The sequence below is a fragment of the Nuphar pumila genome, chromosome 5 (genome assembly GCF_984573655.1).
Source record: "Nuphar pumila chromosome 5, dmNupPumi1.hap1.1, whole genome shotgun sequence".
Classification (NCBI taxonomy): Eukaryota; Viridiplantae; Streptophyta; class Magnoliopsida; order Nymphaeales; family Nymphaeaceae; genus Nuphar; species Nuphar pumila.
In genome coordinates, this window is record NC_143253.1 from 99,327,187 (window position 1) to 99,347,433 (window position 20,247).

The following is a 20,247-nucleotide window of genomic DNA, read 5'->3' on the forward strand; positions in this document are numbered from 1 at the left end:
ACTTGGATCTACCACCTAAGATGAATTGGTAGTCCTAGTCCCCTAACTCCGAGGACTGGGGACCGGGTGAGACGCCTCGCTCTCACAAAAACTAAAATGTCCCACGGAGTTTGTACCATCTACCCTCTCCAAGGTAGACCATGGGTCCAGTAACATACACCATCTTTCGAGTGTACCCAGAGCCCTGGGAAATCAGTAACATATACCGTTGTCAGGTATACCCAGTATCCCGAGAAACCAGTAACATACACAATCTTTCAGGTATACCCAGAATCCCCTTTAGTTATTTTAGATGTGTATATTTTCATCTTGTTAGTTTGTGGTCCACTAACATACACCATCTTTCAGATGTACCCAAAACTTTGGAGAAAATCCAGTAACATATACCCTCTTTCAGGTATACCCAGAATCCCAAATAGAAACTGGTAACATATATCGTCTTTCAGGTATACCCAGAGTCTGAAGTTTTCATTTATGTCACTGTGTATTAATTTAGATGTGTTTTTGGTGCTAGGGTATACATATCGTACCCTACTGATGGTGTTGCAACATGGCATAACCCAACTTTAAAAATTCATAGGTGCTCGTATGACACTTTTAGCTTTCTGTGAAGCTGTAAACTCAGTTTTAAACTATCACCTAATAACAGCATGTCAAATGCCTTTTATTTAGCTTGCTTTTGTAAACAAGCATATACAAATTGACACTAACCATGGAAATAATTGTTTGTATGCAATTACCATAAAACCAAATTATATCATAAGTGCCCACATGACACTACAAGAGTTTTGTATGCATAGTTTCCATACTGTACCACCATACCACTGTAGATTTTCCTTAATTGAGCAATTATAACAAACATATGCATTTACAACAAGCCACCTACAAACCATTATGCGATAAGAATACATCATTGAAATCTCATTCATTGTCACCTTCATTAATACATAACATTCTTAATGTTCCCTTGCGACTTACAGTGTACAGTTGCGCTAGAGTCTGTTTTGCTTTTGTTGAGTCTGATGTAAGCTGCCCGGTTCAGGTGAATCAATACCCCGAAGGGGCAGCCCGTATACTTGAACTGTAATAGCCTGCGGGCAAAATTGTGAATGAATTAAATACGTTGAGCTTTCTTTTGTTCACCCTCGTTGTGATTGCTTCTTGTGATTACAAATTCTCTCCCTCTATTCTCTCTTGCTCTCTTGCACTCTGATCATAAGCTTCCGCGACCGGCAAGCGAGCTGACGAGTAGGCTTGCGGCGGTAAGGAAGGACCGTCGCGCCGCGCTGGCCCATTGAAGGAAATAGGCCCGTGACAAGTGGTACCAGAGCCCGTTCTCGTGCTGGGGAAGGGACTCCGGAGTCGGTGTCGACAGACACGCCGACAGGCTGCGATTTGTGAGCAAGACATCATGGCGCCTTATCAACACTTGCGCAACACCAAGGGCAAGGCAGTTGCCAGAGCTGAGGAGATGGGTTCACCTCGGGGCCAAGAAGAGTTGGCTGCAACTGTTAAGAAGCTGGTGGAAGATGTGACTTCGCATGATGAAGCGATTTCACGCGCATGTGAATCATTCAATGGATTGAATGATGTGGTGGTGAGCCTGCAAGAGAAGGTGAACTTACTAATGGGGCAGGTCACTTCGTTGACAACTACAGTGACCGATCTTGAGTTGAGGAACTGTACGTTGCAACGGACGGTGACCCTGAATGGCGGAAATGGTGAGAGACCATCAAGGATTGATGTACCTAAACCCGCAAAATTCAATGGTTCTCGCGACAGCAAGGCCATTGAGAACTTCTTGTTTCAAGTAGAAGACTACTTGGATATCCAGAATGTGACCCTCGAGGATCTGAGGATCAAGGCTGCAGCGGCCTTACTTGATGGTGATGCTATCGCTTGGTGGAGGCGGAAACGCAATGACATGGAGAGGGGTCAATGTGTGATAGACACCTTTGACGACTTCAAAGTAGAGTTGCGCAACTACTTCATGCCAAGAAATGCGCAGAGACAGGCTTACCAGATGGTTCTTGAGCTCAAACATACTGGTTCGTTGCAAGACTATGTCAGAACGTTCCAGAAGCTTATGCTGGAGATACCTAACATGCCAGAAGACGACATGCTCAACTGGTTCATTGTGGGACTTCAACCATGGGCACAGTCTGAAGTGGAAAGGAGTAACCCCCGTATTTTGGAAGATGCATATGTGACGGCTGAGCGCTTAGTTGACACTCAGCGCAAGCCTTTCACCCCATCAACCAAAGTTGGGAAGAAGTCTGACCACGGAGGCAAGAAGGATGAGCAGCGCAACGATAAAGGTGAGGCGTCGACACGCCATCAATCCGAAAAGAAACAGAACTACACAAAGCATAACAACAGCAACAAGGGTGCAGTTGTGACATGTTGGTTCTGTGGTGATAGACATATCGCCCGGCAATGCCCAAAGCTCCTTGTAAAGGACGACGGGCAAGCCAATGCTGCACAGGAAGAATGCAGCGATACTGAAGGCAGTGACACTGAGACCATGCAACCGAGGATGGGTGCCATGCGATCGATTAACGTAGCTAGAAGTTGCGCAGCTAAGAACATGCGGGTCAGTAAGGAACTTATGTACGTAGAAGTCATTATGAATAAAAAGTCTACTTCGGCAATGGTAGACTTCGGGGCCACACACAACTTTGTCTCGCGGGAAGAGGCAGAGCGGTTGGGCTTGAAAACTGGGCCAAAGCAGAGAACTATCAAAACAGTAAACTCTGAGGCCAAGCCCATTCTTGGTGAAGCAAGAGATGTGGCTACTCAATTGGGGAGTTGGGTCGGCAAAGCCAACTTCTCTGTGGTGCCCCTGGACGATTTCAAGGTGATTCTGGGTATGGAGTTTCTGCGAAGCCAGAATGTGATGATGCTGCCAAAGTTTAACACGTTGACGATCATGGGATCAGACCTGTCCCACACAGTGCAGTGCCTTACGCAGAAAGGCAAGTCTTTAGTGTTATCAGCAATGCAACTGAAGAAGGGTGTCAAGCATGGGGAGCAGACATTCTTAGTTGCAGTGCGTGCAGATGAAGGGAAGGTAGAAGCAGCAGTGCCGCCGACCCTAGCCTCGCTATTGGAGGAGTTTCGGGGGGTGATGCCTCCGGAATTGCCAAAGCGTCTTCCGCCAAGACGCGAGGTCGACCACAAGATTGAGTTGACCCCGGGAGCAAAGCCTCCCGCAATGGTTCCATACCGTATGGGGCCAGCAGAGTTGAAGGAGTTGCACAGGCAGCTAGACGAGATGTTGGACGCAGGCATTGTTCGTCCATCAAAAGCCCCATTTGGTGCCCCGGTCCTTTTTCAGATGAAACATGATGGCTCTAAACGGTTATGTGTGGATTACCAGGCCTTGAACAAGGTCACGGTGAAGAACAAGTACCCATTGCCATTGATAGCAGACTTGTTCGATCAGCTAGGCAGTGCCCGTATCTTTTCCAAGCTAGATCTGCGATCGGGTTACTGGCAAGTGAGGATTGCCGAAGGTGATGAGCCGAAAACAACTTGTGTCACCCGCTATGGTGCTTACGAATTTCTAGTAATGCCATTCGGGTTGACAAATGCTCCAGCCACGTTCACGACTTTAATGAACCAAATTTTCTACCCTTACTTAGACAAGTTTGTGGTAGTCTATCTGGATGATATCGTGATCTACAGCAGTAACATGGAGGAACATGTCGGGCACTTGCGAACAATGTTTCAGGTGCTGAAGGAGAATGACCTCTGTGTTAAACGAGAGAAGTGTCTCTTCGGGCAGGAGGAGATCAGCTTCCTTGGCCATGTTGTGGGGCGTGGTGTGCTGCGTATGGATGGGCAGAAGATAAGGGCCATCCAGGAATGGGTTCCGCCAAGCAAAGTGCCAGAATTGCGGTCATTCCTCGACTTGGCAAATTATTATCGGCGTTTCATCGAAGGTTTTTCCCTCATTGCTGCGCCCCTCACAAATTTGTTGAAGAAGAATCGGGTATGGCTCTGGACAGGAGCGTGCCAAGATGCCTTCGAGGGCTTGAAGAAAGCCTTAGTGAGAGAGCCAGTGCTGCGACTGCCTGATCATTCGAGACCCTTCGAAGTCCACACGGATGCCTCAGACTTTGCCATTGGCGGAGTTATTATGCAAGATGGTCATCCGATCGCATATGAGAGTCGCAAGCTGAAGGATGCAGAGAGGCGTTACACAGTGCACGAACGTGAGATGACCGCCATTGTGTATTGCCTCAGGACCTGGCGGCACTACCTTTTGGGTGCCGAGTTCGTCGTCAAGACGGACAATGTGGCCACGAGCTATTTTCAGACGCAAAAGAAGTTGACGCCCAAGCAAGCTCGATGGCAGATGTTTTTGGCTGAGTTCGACTTTGCCTTAGAGTACAAGGTTGGAAAAACCAATGTTGTGGCGGATGCCCTGAGCCGTAGGGCTGAATTAGCTGCTGCGCGCACAGAGCCTTCTGAAGTGCATTTGGAGGGTGCATTGCTGAGCCGCATCCGTGAGGGTACACAGCAGGATCTGACCGCACAACACCTTGTTTCTCTGGCGCAGGCAGGGAAGACTCGGCGATTTTGGCTACAGGATGGCCTCCTTGTAACAAAAGGGGGACACATCTTTGTACCACGGTGGGGAAGCCTTCGCTGAGAGCTACTCAAAGAGTGTCATGATACACTATGGGCCGGCCATCCTGGTCAGGAGCGGACCTTAGCACTCCTTGAGCGCGGCTACTATTGGCCACAGATGAGAGACGATGTTGAGGGGTATGTGCGGACATGCCTCATCTGCCAGCAACATAAGGGGACAAACCAGAAGGCTGTCGGTCTCCTTGAGCCTCTACCAATTCCAGAACGTCCTTGGGAAAGCATCTCTATGGACTTTATTGTTAGTCTGCCAAAGGTAGAGGGCCCAAGTTCTATTTTAGTCGTGGTGGATCGTTTCTCAAAGTATGCCACCTTCATCTCAGCTTCCAAGGAGTGCCCTGCAGAGAAGACTGCAGAGTTGTTCGTAAAGCATGTGGTGAAGCACTGGGGCATACCAAAGAGCATTGTGAGCGATCGCGATGCTCGCTTCACGGGCAAGTTCTGACGTGAAGTATTTCGGTTACTTGGCTCTGATTTGTTGTTTTCAACAAGCTTCCATCCGCAGACAGATGGGCAGACAGAGTGCATCAACGGGATACTGGAGCAGTACCTTAGGCACTTTGTTAGTGCCAATCAGAAAAATTGGGTGAAGCTCCTTGATGTGGCACAGTTTTGTTATAATCTGCAGAAGAGCGAATCTTCAAGCCACAGCCCGTTTGAGATAGCCACAGGGCAGCAGCCACTGACCCCGCACACTCTTGCCGCACAAAAAAAGGGAAGGCCATCCTTCGCCTATCAGTTTGTTCGCGACTGGCACGAGCAGAATGAGTTGGTGAAGGCATTCTTACACAAAGCGGCGAAGAGAATGAAGAAGTGGGCGGACAAACACCGTCGGCCCGCAGGGTTCCAGGTTGGGGACCAAGTGTTGGTGAAGTTATATCCTGGTCGCACAGGCATCTTCCGCGGGCGGCACCGCGGACTACTCAGAAAGTATGAGGGACCCTTCACCATCACAAAGAAGGTGGGCAAGCTGGCATATAAGCTGGAGTTGCCCCCAGACTTCAAGGTGCACCCGGTGTTCCACGTGTGCAACCTCAAGCAGTTCCATCCAGATGATGGAGACCCGGAACGCAATATGCCGCAACGCGCTCCCATCATGCAGAGGGCCCCGGCAGCACAACGGTCCGAGAAGCACCTCAGTCAGATCCTTCGCCACAAGGTCAACTACTTGGGACAAGCGAAGAAATACTTGGTGCAGTGGGAGGAAACAGCGGAACCAACGTGGGAGCCTGCATTTTGAATGAACAGCCGCTACCCGGCTGAAGTCAGGGCTTACCACGAAACAGATGGTGCCGAGGACGGCGCATGATTTGAAGGGGGGAGCATGTTCCCTTGCGATTTACAGTGTACAGTTGCGCTAGAGTCTGTTTTGATTTTGTTGAGTCTGATGTAAGCTGCCCGGTTTAGGTGAATCAATACCCCGAAGGGGCAGCCCGTATACTTGAACTGTAATATCCTGCGGGCAAAATTGTGAATGAATTAAATGCGTTGAGCTTTCTTTTGTTCACCCTCGTTGTGATTGCTTCTTGTGATTACAACTTCTCTCCCTCTATTCTCTCTTTCTCTCTTGCACTCTGATCATAAGCTTCTGCGACCGGCAAGCGAGCTGACGAGTAGGCTTGCGGCGGTAAGGAAGGACCGTCGCGCTGTGCTGGCCCATTGAAGGAAATAGGCCCGTGACACTTAAGCAGATATGCATAATAGTGACTCTCAATGTAACACACATTCCATTTGTAGGAAAAATCATAAGTATAATTGTATTTCGTAACTCGAGAGCAAGATAAGCATTCATTTAAGGGAACCAATAGGGAAATATGCAGCTTTTGCGAAAAGGGTGTGTGTACGCTATGGTGGCCAAAAAGCCCACCCAATTTTTTTTTTCATTCTTCTTTAGATCGTCAAATAAAACAAGATTATGTACACGCTTGATGTTTGCTGAATATAAGTATTTTAGCATTTATAAGATTACACTAAGCCTTTAGTCTCACAAAGTATCGTATTACATATATATCTATTCTCTTTATACCAAAATCCATGATTATAGTTTTAGTTTCAGGATATCGACCATTGAACACTTTTTATCGCTTGATAACACATGTTTCGTGTGTCAAGGTAATCCAACCTTTTCCTGAAGAATACTCTGGACCATTTAGCATATACCTTCCAGAGCACTACTTTGGTTTCATTTGGGTTCACTGACCCATCGAGGTCACTGGGTCCAATGGGATGTTTAATTTAAAACCACAGAAGGTGTTTGTCGCATATTCCTTATTTGTTTGGCTCAGGGAGGATGGCTCGTGGCAACAAAGACATAGTTCCAAATGTAGGTGTTAATATCCGACCAATCCCACTACGATCGGTCCCAAGGTTTGCTAAGTTGACTAGGTGGTAATTCGGACCTGAATATGATATGCCACCACCGCAGTTACTAGGGTCCACGGTCGGCTTCTCAGAATGGGCCAATAGCAACTCGATATGTATATGAGGTTGTGGGTCCCCTGCTGAAATACGTCAGCAGCCCACAAAACAGAGGCACCACCCCCACCACTAAATTTTTTGGTTTAGTAAACAACCACTATAAACTGGTTGTCACTTACCCGAACCCACAATCTTGATTTTTTGGGTTTCGCAAATACGGCAAGAGTGTATGTTTATGATAAAACTCCAACAAGCAGTAACTGCCATGGCGAGAGTCACCGCAGCCCCATTACTTGGACTGGTGCAACAGGGTGCACATGGTTGTAGAAACACCCCAGTGGATAACGTCCCCGCATAGGCCAGCTTGGGTAAGTTTTGATGGTTTTCAATACCACCGCATAGCAGCAGCGTTGGTATGTCAAGCATACAACCCTCCGCCACACCACACTGTTCATGATCGCCATCACATTGTGGCTGCCAAGCAACCCTTGCTGCAGTGCACATGTCGCAGCATTGTAGATTGGGTGACATACACATTGCAGTGTAGCAAAAGTCACAACATTGGCTGCAACTCAGATGCATCATGAATTGAACATGAAAGGGGAAAATGAATATACACTTGGTTAGTACAGATCTGAAGCAAATCACATACTTACAATACACATTTTATTAAGATAAGGTTTGTTCATGCATACTAAATTCTGATTTGCATGTAAAATAAATCACGTATTGGAAATGTATCAAATCATCTAGATATAGGCTGGTTTAACTAAGTACTCTGACCTTTATAAACATGCATTCACTTGAGTTTAGATCTGTGTAAATAACCCACTTGGGTTTTAGGATTTATTAATTCAACGACCCCCATGGACCCTATATTTCCAGACCGAGTTCATAAAATCTGAAGGTTACGATTACCTTCACTATTTTGTTCTGACATCAAAAATATCACAGTGGTGGGTATATGTCGTTAAGTGCATATGTACCAGCTACAACACCACGATTTTTCTTTTGTAGATTGTTTAGTGATGGGAGTATAGTTTGATTGATCTGACCTATGCTTTCCGAGATTAGTGAGGACCTATTGGCACGTAACCAACATGTTTCTTACAAGTCTACAACTAGTAAATTTAGCCACAAAAAAACCTGAGATACACATGTTGGATGGTACCCATCCATGACCCGATGACTGCATCTATAATTCTATATTTTTGTATGCACGTCCAAATGGAAGAAATCTTCCTAGATATGGGTGGAGTGTAAAGTTTATAACATCGTTTTCAAAGTATATAGAATTTCTTTTTGCGAAAACATGAAAACATGAAAACATAGGATGGATTTACTCTTAGAAGCATGGAATTCTAATAATCGAACAGATATTGGTACCCCATGACGCTTAGCATATACATATGGAGAAGATGCTCTTACCTCTTTGAAGTCACACAACGGCACGGATACACCCCTTCCTTCCTTCGTTTGAGCGGCACAGCACTTCGATAATGGAGTCCACACGATCATCAAGGGAGGTCGACACGTCTAGCAACGATGGTCGACCACCACGATGGAAGAGAAGGATGGATGAGCCAAAAATGTTAAGAGAGAGATAATGGTGTCAATGGCTGGAATAGGAAAAGATATGAAAGAGGGAGGATGAAGATGGTCACATGACTGGGATGAAAAAATGTGAAGAGGGATGAAGATGAATCCAAAAAATGATTTTTTTGTAAAGTCCCTTCTCCATCTGTTTTTTTTTTCTTGAAATTGTCCTTCCCATTCAATGCCCTTTGTAAAGCTCCCCCTTCCTTGTCAAAATTCGTGGGAATGGAAACCTTCCCAAAGAAAAATGTTTGGGTTTCCTTTTTGGGAAATTCGCCCAGCCCCCTCTCTCCTTGAAAAACGCCTTTCCTCATTTAAGTCACTTTAATGAGGAGTTACTAAAAAAAATCCGTTGGTTATAAAGTATTTCCGAAAAAAATATTCTTGGCACACCAGAGGATTTGAACTGGGGTCCTCTTCTATAAGGGGTAATGAGCCCCACCAATGTGCCATACACAATTTCATTGCATATTTTTGCAACAAAAATTTATTTAACCACTTATAGGCGTTTGGTGGATTTTTCCAAAAATGATGTCTTAGGTATTTATTTATTTTTGTCTTAGTAACCGACCTCCTTTTCCCAATTCTAAAATCGTGGGAGACGTTAATACCTTTTTTTTTAACTTTCTCCTACCCATTTTAAGGAGCCTTCCTCTTTACTATTTTAAAACCCTCTCTTAATTGTCAAATTAGTGGAAGGGCCTTTCCAAAGGAAGAAACTGTTGGGTTTCCTCTTTGGAAAACCACCCAGTCGTCCCCTTGTTATGATCCCATGATTTCTCCATTTAAGTCCTTCTTAAATGATCTTTATTTAGGTTAAAAAGCACACGAATTTGCCAAATTAGTTTTTTGTTTTTTTTTTTCTTGTTTTGAGACCTCCCCCATTAAGGTCTTCTTAATGGAGGAGTTATTACACCATTTGATTTTTTTTTTCAAAAACTGTCTTTAATAAAAAGATAACGGTGCACAGGGAGATTTGAACATGGGTTCTCTTCCCTAAGAGGTAACGAGCCCCACCAGTGCGCCACCTCTTGTTTCATTGCATACTCTTGCAATCGTAATCTTTTTATCCTCTTTTGATGCAATCTAAAAAAATAGAGGCTTTTAACAAAATTTCGGGCGTACACGGGAATTCGACTCACGTTCTCTTCCTGTTGAGGCAACCAACAATACCAGTGTGCCAACTCTTACTTGGTTGCACTTCTTTGCGACTAAAACTACCTCCATGATAAGTGAGGTCCAAAATCGCCTAAGTAAGACGTATGAAGTGGCAAGAGTACTATTTATGGGGAATCAATTTTCGAGAATTGTAAATCAAAGTCATAATACATATGACTAGTAAATCCCTGAATTTGGGACCCAAACGAGGAAAAAATCTCGTTATTTCATGTGAATTACTGGAAAGCGTATATCGATGGGATATGGGTCATAACAAGGGCGATTTTCGCAAGAGATGAAGATTTAGAAAAGTGCTTTGCAAATTTAATTGTAATTGAAAACTAAAATTTGGATTTTAATCGGGTTTCAGATCCATCCAAGATCTGAATCCATACATCGTGTCCGAATCCAAAATCTTGGATCCATTTGATCCAGTTTGGATACAAGATCCATTTGGATCGACTCTATATCACTTGATCGTATTTATTTCCAAGAATGGTAATATTTATTTATTTTGATAATTATTGAAATTTTGCGGGTTTTACAAGTTCACTCAATGAGATTTTCATGTGAAATGAAATAAGAATATGTATTTATTGTGAATGAATATATAAAAGAGATATGTCTTATGTAATATCACATATAAGAGGTGTGACATATTTTTGTGTACGTGATTATGTGCATACTAAAGACCAGAAAAAGGTCTACTAATACATATTTTGGCATTAAGTTGTCTCACTTGTTTTTATTTAAAAAAAAAATAGGTTCACAAAAATGAGTGGACAGTTGCAACGGTACATGAGGGCTCAACTTAAATTTTGGTATAGATTAGGATGGTTTGAATTGTCTTTAAGTCCTTTTGTTTTTGGCTTGTATAAACTCTGAAATTCATTCAATGGAATGAAATGCTTTGAAATGATTATTGTGGTTGGGTTTTCAACCTATGATAGGTCTGAAGATTAGAGCATATTTTCTATTTTAAAAATAACTTTCACTGTGTTTAAAAAAAATAAACTGAAAATTTAAGTCTCTGAATTTTCAGGGCAGTACAGGAGTAGTACCTTTAATACTTATAGAGGGAAACTCATTGGTACCTCGAAGGCCCACTCTCTATGATTGTCTCATCGTCACACCATGTCATCTCTTTAAGTGTTGCTTGGTTTGCCTCTCAATACAATTTGCTTCTTGGACATTGTGTCTTCATCCCTTTCGGATTGTATTGTTTGTTGGTGCCTCGTTGCACTTCATGTGCACTCTTGCTTGTATTGCTTGCAGGTTGTCCATGCCTTATTGCCAATCATTGGTGATTGTTCGTCAAACTGCTTGCCTTTATGGTTTTATATGTGATTGTTCTTTCTGAGAGCTATTATTGTTGATTTTCCCATGAGCCTTATATCTCGTTGGACCTCCCAAGTGTTATGGCACTTATTGGGCTCTCCGCTCTCATATGCTAGCCTTCAATCATTGCTCCCTCAAGTCACTTTCGCTCAATGGTGCTCGCTTATTGCGAATTATCTTGTATTGCTCTTGGGATTGCTTCGACGTATCACTCATCCACAAGGCTTGTCTAGCACTCACCCAATATCTTTTATAGTCGTCGAATTAAGCATGTAACATATGGTATTAGAGCCAAATACTATTGTGGGTTTCGACTACTTTGTTTTTTCACACTTCCTTGTCACCATAGTGATAAAGGATTCTAACCTGCTCGGCAAAGCAAAAAGAAGGGAGCCTTTAGCTCCTCTTCATCTAGAGTGACTTCATAGGGCCCTCAGCTCCCTCCAGTCTCTCCCTCTATGGTTTCTTAAACTCCCTTTGTTGCGTTCATGATGCTGACCTCTCTTGAGGTCACTTAATCTGCATAGAAGCAGTTATTAATCGCGTTGATGAGACTCTCAATGTTGTTGGAAAGACCATTACCAACATTGGCTAGCAATATCAAATTCTATATTATGATGTCTGACCTAGCCTTGATGTCTATCAAGATATGCAAGCTAAATTGACTGTGCTAGTGCCTATTCGAGAACAAGTGAAAAAGTGGCTCTCCTTGCTCATTGTTCAAGATTAGGTGAGAGATCGCATGCCTCTCTTTGAGAAAGTTTCTCAATTGTGTGACCGTGTTGCCGAGTTAAAAGAAAAGAACATTCTACTCTATTGAACCAGTGTCTTCAAGCATCTCCTCCAATGAGGTATCTTTAATGGTTGGAATGACCCCGAATTTACTACCCTCAAAACATGATTTTTTTTTAACTCGACAACACGGTTAGAAAATATCCCACAGATCTGGAGTCCATTAGAGATTAACATTGACCACACAACTCATTCATTCAAACCACAACTTATATTAAATTATTACAAGCCATAATTAAATTTAATAAACTTAAACATAAGGTCTCAAGTTATAAAATCCAATCCACCTAACTATTTAGAACCCAACCCAAGATTCATCAAAGTCGCCACCTCAGCAAGTCAATTTTGACATCACTACTCAGCTAAACTTGAGCCTCATCACTTGAAAATTGTTAAATATAATGAGTGAGAACACAGTTCTCGTACGAAGTCCCGTATTACCCAACAATAAAGAGTAAAATATAAATTAAACAAACATCTATTTTAGAAAACGATTATGCATACATAGCGATTCAGATATGACATAATAATTCAGGCATGCTAGCACCCAATAAATTCACATGTATTCACATAATCACATAATACAAAAATTGATGCAAGCACAATGCATATATCAAGGCATATGCGATGCATGAAACAATACAACTATATGAATAGCTTTTGTCACCTTTTCTCTTATTAACACCTTATTTTGAATGCATGTGCATATCGATTAAGACCTGCAGATACCAGACAGGTTAATCTCGAGGTTCACAGTAACACCTAGTTGACTTATCCAAAAAAAGCACGAAAAAGACTAGATTAAAAGATGTTTTCAAACATTAATTAAAAATTTTGTACAACCTATAACTTTTGTCCCTAAACAGAACATATTTCAGGAAAATATAATTTATGGGTCATCTTACACGATTTTTAGTTCTCAAACCACAATGAATTGGAACATAAATTTTTTATCATAGATTTTTAGGTATATCAGAAATCAAATATAAAAATATTGGATCAAAATAACATAGAACCAGATGAATATGATTTTTCTAAATTTGTATTATCAAAATGGGTTCACTCTTTATGGCAGATTCTCTGCACTCACTTGTAAAAGACATATCTCTCTCATCCAAACTCAGATGAACACAAGGTTTGGACTGAAATCTTTTTCTACAGGTATAAAGTATTTTCATAAATTTGTTTAATTTTTTCATGCACCTTTTAAAAGAAATCGATTTTACCAAAAGACTGGTCAGATCCAAAATTATAGAAAAAATGCATGCTATTACAAGAACACATCAAAAATTCAAGCATACATCGAAATCCAACATAGAAATCTGCCATAAACAATTTTGATCCATTAAATCATCATAGAATCACACTTAAACACATCTAAATATAAAATAAACTATTAATCATACATCAAAACATGGATCTACGTCATTCTATATTAAAACACAGATAAAAATCAAGACTATGGTCAAGAATAGGTAGATTAAAGTGAAATAGGCTTTTAAAAACAAGATCGGACTGTAGGAATATGATCCTACACTTGATCAAACTATATTAAATCTTAAACTTGAAGGATAATGAAAAACCTTGTACCTTTGGTGCATAAATGAATAAAAAACCTCAAAAAATATGTGAACCAAAACCAAGAACATATGAAACTCCAAAGATCTCCAAAAAGAGGACATAGACCTCTCTTTCTTCTTACGTAGATGGTGTCCAAGGTCGATTTATAGACCTCGTATTAGTCTACCCATTAAAACAATAAAGAAAACACATAGGTGGTCCGCTCCCATAGCGTGGCACCGGAAATAGATCGGTAGATTACCTCGGGTTCGGTTCGGGTACCTTCTTCTTCCTTGGATCCTCCTCAAAAATGTCATATCCTCCTTTCTCTTTTATCTATCTTTTCTCTCTATTTTCTCTCCTCTCAAGATCGTGGAAGGAGTCTTTAGGGGTTGGGTAAGTTACTAAATAGGTTTGGTTGTGGTTTGCCTAGCCTTAGTCCATATGGACTCCTTTAAAGAAACATGCCCCTTTTGAATTGGGTCTAACTTAGACTTTAAACTAAATATCCACTTGGATATTCTAATTTTAATGCTACCTTACTCTAGATCCTATTTGGGCTTTAGATTATACCTAAAATATGCTTTAAAAATCAAGAATTAAATTAAATTAAATTAAATATCTCATAAGCTAAGCAATGCTCCTAACTACCCATACTAGGTGGCGCCCCACATAGACAAGGTTGTTCTCCCCTAGGGACGTCCCCTATGTTTCTCCCTCCTTATGGTGAGTCACCTATTTAACTAGTCAATGTCTAATTAGTGTCTCAAAATTAAATGTTAATTAACTTGATTATTTAATTATATAGATTATAAAGTCCTACATATGCTATGGGTTCTAGCTATAAGATTTGAGATCCAAACTAGGGTTCACTCCACCAATCCAACGTGATCCTCTATTCTATTAATTAATTAAATATATTATTAAATTATTAACATTAAAAAATTTATTTAATTAATTAAATTAATTTTTAAAAATATTGAAAATGTTAGGCATTATATTTCTACCCCCTTAAAAGAAATTCATCCATGAAATTAAAATATACCGAATAAATGTGGATATTGCTCGCGCATGTCATTCTCAGGTTCCCAAGTGCACTCCTCCAATCCGTGATATTGCCAACACACTTTCACCAATTGAATCATCTTACTTCGAAGCACCTTCTCTCGACGATCCACAATCTCTATCGGTCTCTCCTCTGTCTACAAGTTCTCATGTACATCAACCTCCTTGTATTAAATAACATGTGAGAGATCTTATGCATACTTAACATTAAGACATGAAAGACATTGTGGATGTGAGAGTACTAGGGAGAATGTGTCACTTGATACGTCGACTCACCAATTCTCTCAAGGATTTCAAAAAGTCTCATGTATCGAGGACTCAGCTTCCCTTCTTTCCAAACCCGAAAACACTCTTTAAAGGTGATATCTGAACGAAGACGTGATCACCTATGGCGAAACTAAGCTCTCTACGCCTTTGATTAAAATAACTCTTTTGTCTACTCTGCACTGCTAGCAACTTTTGGTGAATCAAACAAACTCGATCTATGATATGCTAAATAACCTCATAGGATTCTATTGTACTAGCACCAACATCATCCTAACACATAGAAGAACTACATGACCTACCATATAGAGCTTCGTAAGGGGACACATTGATACTAAAATGATAACTATTATTGTATGATAACTCTACAAGCTTCACATGTCTATCATAATTTTCTACCCAATCCAATGCACATGATCTGAGTATATTTTTTAGAGTCTGAAATGTTTTCTTGGATTGCCCATTGATCTGCAAATGAAATGATTTGTTAAACTTCAATCTGGTACCCAAGGCTCACAACAACTTATTCCAAAATTGTGTCCTAAAACGTGGATGGACAAAAAATGAGTGCACTTAGTCAGACGATCAACTACCACCCAAATAGCATCATGCTAACGACGGTCTTTGGTAGTACCATAATAAAATCCATTAAAATATTATCGCACTTTCACTCAAGAATCTCTAATCGTTGCAGTATACCTCCAGGTCTTTGGTGCTCTATCTTAACCTGCTGACAGGTAAGACACTTGCACACAAAATCTACCATGTCTCGCTTCATCCTATTTTACCAGAAAGTTTTTGCAAATCCTTAAACATCTTAGTTCTTCCTAGGTGGATGAAATACTTTAATTTATGAGCTTTAGCAAGAAACTCCTTCCTGAGGGCTAAAGGAACCCACCATTGCTCCCTAATTTGATAGTCTAGTCGACTACATAACGAACATCTACATTCAGCTTCTAGGCGATCTGGCAGAACTTCTCATACTTTGGGTCCTCTGACTACAACTGATCTACATGATCCACGAACTCAGGTTGACCTCTTATCCCCACACATGATATCTTTTGAGCATTTATAGTAAACGATCTCCATTTGATAAACTCCTTCAACAGAACCCAACTTTGACCAATCAAGTAAGTTACTGACATTGATATCTTCCTGCTAAGTGCATCTGCCACCATATTCGCTTTACCTGGATGATAAGAGATGGTGAACTCATAATCTTTGAAGAACTCAAGTCACTTATGTTGCCTCAAATTAAGATCTTTGTGTGAAAAGATATATTTGAGGCTTTTGTGATCTGAGAGGACCTCAAACTGCTCTCCGTACAAGTAGTGACGTCAAATCTTCAGCGCAAAGATAATTGCTACCAGTTTCAAGTCATGTGTTAGATAGTTCCTCTCGTGAACCTTTAGTTGACTAGACATATACGCTATCACCTTATCGTGATGCGTCAAGACACAACCTAGTTTGGTACCCGATGCATCACTATACACCATGAAGCCTCCTGACCCTGATAGTAGAGTCAATACTAGTGTTGAGGTCAATCCCCTCTTCGGCTTCGGGAATCTCTCTTCACAATACTGCGTTTATATGAAGTTTATTCTCTTATACAACAACTTGGTCATTGGGGTAGTCATACGAAAAAAAATATTGGATAAACCTGCAGTAATATCTAGCTAACTCGAAGAAATTACGAATCTTTATGACACTCTTCGGCTGCTCCTAAGACATCACTGCTTTCACCTTCGTCGGATCCACTTTGATACCACTGCTTGAGATAACATGATCGAGGAACATAACTCGGTCTAGCCAAAACTTACACTTTGAGAACTTAGCATAGAGCTTATATTCTCTCAATGACGCAAGCATGATCTGCAAATACTCCATGTACTCCTCACTCCTCGAGAATAACAAGATTTCATCAATAAAAATAATGATAAACTGGTCCAACCAAGACAAAAAACATGGTTCATCAAGTCTATGAATATTGTTGGGGCATTAGTCAACCCCAAAGGCATCACTAGAAACTCATAATGCCCATATATAGATCTAAGTGCGGTCTTCTGGATATCCTCCTCCTTGATTCGCAATTGATGGTACCTTGACTAAAGGTCAATCTTTGAAAACACCTTGGTCGCCTGCAACTGATCGAACAGATCATCGATCCTAGGTAGAGAATACATATTCTTCAATTTCACCTAGTTCGACATCTAGTAGTCTATACAAAGCTTCATGTATTTGTCCTTCTTCTTGACAAACAAAACTCGTGCACCTCAAGGTGACACACTCGACTTGATAAAACTTGTCAAGAAGCTTCTGTAGCTACTTTTTCACCTTCACAAGCTCAATTGACGTCATTCAGTACAGTGCTTTCAACATTGGTGTTGTTCCTATTATCAACTCGATCAAAAACTCAATCTTTTGCTATGGTGGCAACCCCGATAATTCCTTTGAAAACACATCAAAAAACTCCTAGACCATGTCCAACGATTACTCTAGGCTATTTGTAGTTGTCACGCTCGCCAAGAACATTGGCATAACCCTACTTGTACTACTTGGTCATCTTTACTACTGAAACAATCTTCACCTCTCCAACCAATCTTGTAGCCTAAACTCTAACGCAACACAATCAAGACACTCTAAAATGATTTTCTTAGATGTGCCTCCCTTGAACCTCTCCCATTCTTCATTCAAAATAGAAGCCGACTCTATAGTATTACTGAAAATTGCAAGACAATTGGTCATTACACGAACGTGCATCCCATCCTTTAGTTCGTGAATATACTTGGAAGCCCTAGCCTTATCATTAGCGAGAGGTTCGGGCAGTAGTGCTCTAGAATTTAGAACTTGGTGGTGTAGTCCACCAGACTCAGGTTCCTCTGCACGAGCTCTAAAAACTCATGTTGCTTCTCTCTTTGGCAAACAAAGAAAAGCACGCCTCCAGTAACACCTCTCGGAAGGCCTCTCAGAGAATATAGTCTTTCCCAACAAACTTAACCTCCCAAACAATATCCCACCACTTCTTTGTGTCGCCCTTTAGGCAGTAGGTGCCAAAGTCTTTTTGTTGCTCTTTCAGCATAGGTAAAATACAAAAAACATGCTCAATCTTTTCAATCTAGCTTTCTGTGACTTTAGAGTTGGCCTTTTTTAAAAACATTGATGGGTCAATTTTTGAAAACTTCTCATAGGTCGCTACCCCAGGGTTACAATTCACACTTGCAAGCAAGTGTTGGCCATTCTGATTTTGCACATAAGTATTGACCATTTGGGCTAGGGTGTTGAAGGCATTCATTACGAAGTCCCTCTGTTGCTCTCACTTGTTCAAAACTTTTGCATTTGCACGGTGAGACATTTACAAATCAACCCAATAAAAAATTTTCTATTACGATATACCCTTAGGTCAAACCTTCCCCCTTAGGCTTGATCCCATATCGAAAATCAAATCTATAAATAGATTATACTACATATAGTATATCAACAAGCACACAACTGCAAGTATACAAGAAATCGTGAATCACAAAATATCAATTACTAGTGTTGTGGAAATTGTTGCTAAAGTATGAATTTGTGAATCATATGGTTGTTCTAAACCTCTCTAATACCAACTTTGTAACAACCCCAAATTTACCCTCCTCAAATACATGATTTTTTTTAATCATAGAAAATATCTCACGGATCTGGGGCCCATCATAGATTAACATCGACCACACATTTCATTCATTCAAACCATGACTTAAATTAAATTATTACAACCCACAATTAAATTTAATAAACTTAAACATAAGGTCTCGAGTTATAAAATCCAATCCACCCAACTGTTTAGAACCTGGTCCATGATTCATCAAAGTCACCACCCTCAGCTATTCAGTTTCGCCATCACTGTTCAGCTAAGCATGAACCTTATCACCTGAAAAATAGTAAATATAACAGGTGAGAACTCACAGTTCTCATACAAAGACCCGCATTACCCAACAATAAAGATTAAAGCATAAATCAAACAAACATCTATTTTAGACCACTACAAGAAAAATGCTAATTAGCGACGGAAATTTGCGACGGATTTTTTCCGTCGCAAATTTGCGACGAATTAGCGAGAGAAAACTATTTGTTGCTAACATTCAAAATATTTGCAAAATTAGCGACGAAAATATTTCCCTCGCTAAATATGTCGCTACTTAGCGATGAATTAGCGGCAAATTTGTCGGCAAAAAACTACCAAAAAATACTAATTAGTGATGGAATTAGTGAGGAAATTTTTTCGTTGCTAATCCGTCACTATTTAGCCACGGATTAGCGACGAAAAAATTTCCTCGCTAATTTTGTTGCTAATTTTCGATTTAAACCGTCTCACCTGAGGCACGAAATTTTCCCTCCCTCAGTTTTTTTCCTCCCCCCCCCCCCCCCCCCCCATTTGATTTAAACCGTCCTTCCTTTGACGATGCACAACAGCCCTCTGAGCCGTGACAATGGCATCGACCCTCCGAGCGTCCTCCTCCTTCTGCTACCTCTCACCTGCGCCATCCTCCTCCTCCTGACGGTGCCCCTTGCTGGTCTCCACCGCTCGTCCTGCCTCTCCCTCGCCTGAGGCTCTCTGAGTGTGACAATAGAGTCGGCCCCCGGACCGTCCTCCTCCTCCCGCTACCTCTCCCCCCCGTCGTCCTCCTCCTCTCGGTGGTGCCCCTCACCAGTCTCCACCACCCGTCTCGCCTCTCCCTCGCCGGATCCCGTCTCCACTACGACCATGAAAAGCTCGCAATCGGTCGATCGACGTCTCTCCTCTACCCACTCCTGCGCGTCCACTCCTTTGCCGATAGTTTATTCCGTGAAGCGGGCACCGAAGGTCCTCTGGCCGTCGACACGGAGCTTGTCGGTCTTCTTCCAGGGGGATTCATTCTCCCTCGCCCGATCGGCCACCGCGAGAGGCCGCCTGCGACTGCCCGCGTCCTTTCTCCCACCGTGACTGGCTTGTTGTGGAAGAGCGTTCCGACGCCGGAACGCGCCGGTTCTATGAAAAAAAATTGCTCCCTGTCGGAGAACGCGCCGACAAAGAGCAATTTTTTTTTAATTTTTTTTTTTAAATTTAATGACGGATTAGTGATGGATATTATCCATCGCTAATTTAAAATAGCAAAGGACTCGCAATGGACGCTAATCTGTCGTAAATTAGCGACGAAAGTAGCGACAGATAAGTTCTGTCACTACTTAGCATCGAAAAAATCGTGATGAAAGTTATTCCTTGCTAATCTAATGCTAATCCGTCGCTAAACCGTTTAGCGACGGATTTAGGTCATCGCTAATCCACAGGTTTCTTGTAGTGTTCGGATATGACATGGCAATTCATATATGACATAATAATTCAAACATGATATACAATTCAAGCATGTTAGCACTCAATGAATTCAC